Raw genomic sequence first — 1,283 nt, forward strand, 5'->3', positions numbered from 1 at the left:
TCCTTCTCTCATGATTCCAGGGCCTGGTCTCCTGCCTACCTCAGGTAGTAAGGGTCATGGGGGAAAGAGGGTATCTCTCCTTGTCTACTCCACCGCATGGAAGACGCCAGCTCTCCCATGTTCATGTCCTGGAGCCTGGTGACCAGCAATTCCTACAGCATCCAGGGCCTATTCTCAGGAGTACTGCAAGTTGGCTGACGGCAGGGTCAGATATTTTGCTTTCATACCCCCAGAGTCAGCTCTCCCACAGTGTTCAGGCGAGGGATGGAACCAGTTCTGCACAGCCCTCAGTCATCAACACGTCTTCAGGCAGTGCCCAAGCCAGGAGCATCTTCCCGGTCTTTGGTAGTAATGAGCTCCTGCTACTTCAGGGCCATAGTCCTAGATGTGGCCCCCAGCAGCAGAACAGGCCAGAACCCCACCATGATCTCAGGTGTCAACACCAGCTACTCACATCAGGCTATTCCCCACTACCGTTGAGTCTCCAGTCTGCCTCTCTTTATTGTGCCTGCATGCTTCTGTTTCTTTTTCTCTTCCATTTCTCTACCACTTACTTTCTGCTCCTAGTAGGGTCTGGGGTCTCAGGAGTGCTATATCATGCTTGCGAATTATGGTACCTGACAGGGGTTGTCTCAGGAATGGCCTTCCCTCCATGCCTGCACAGTGCTGTACTGGAGGTCATTTCAGGCTAGCTCTGTCTGGACCAGCACTGGTCTGGTAGTTGTCGGGACCTTGCTTCCCCTCTGGCCTGCCGGAGTGGTGTGGATTGTCCATCTCAGACTCACTCCCACCCAGGCCGTAGTTCTTCTACTCTCCACCTTGCTCCCATCCTGGGAGCCCATCTGGGCCTTCAAGTTACTGGACTGGTGGTCTTCTCAGGCTTATTTTTTCAGGGAATGTTAGGCTATGAATCATTCAGATATTCATAGCTCAGAACACTGAGAGTAGATTCAGCCTCACTCCTCTCTGTCACACATGTGACTGCTGTAGTCACACCTGCAATGCCTCTAGGGAAAAGAGCTGTGCATATTTTTAGGAGGTCTTTTGTTATTACTTTTTTCTTAATATCCTTAGCATTATTTATCTCTCTTTATTTCCCTTTTCTTCCTTTTCTCTGTATTACCCTTCTTCCTCCCTGTCCAACTGAGGCACCTCCCTTCATTTCTGCTACTGCCTGCTTCATAGTACCTATGTCCCACTACCCCATCTCTGCTTTCTCATCTCTTCTACCCATAGTCCTTTTCTACTTTCCTCGGTACTTTCCATTATGAATAACAACCAAA

At 49.8% G+C, this 1,283-nt stretch overlaps 1 pseudogene; it reads right to left on the minus strand.

Moving 5' to 3' along the window:
• Positions 1–895: 895 nt before the first annotated feature.
• LOC116904734 lies at positions 896–1,012 on the minus strand (annotated as a pseudogene).
• Positions 1,013–1,283: the final 271 nt, after the last annotated feature.

This window comes from Rattus rattus, chromosome 6 (assembly GCF_011064425.1).
Source record: "Rattus rattus isolate New Zealand chromosome 6, Rrattus_CSIRO_v1, whole genome shotgun sequence".
Taxonomy (NCBI): Eukaryota; Metazoa; Chordata; class Mammalia; order Rodentia; family Muridae; genus Rattus; species Rattus rattus.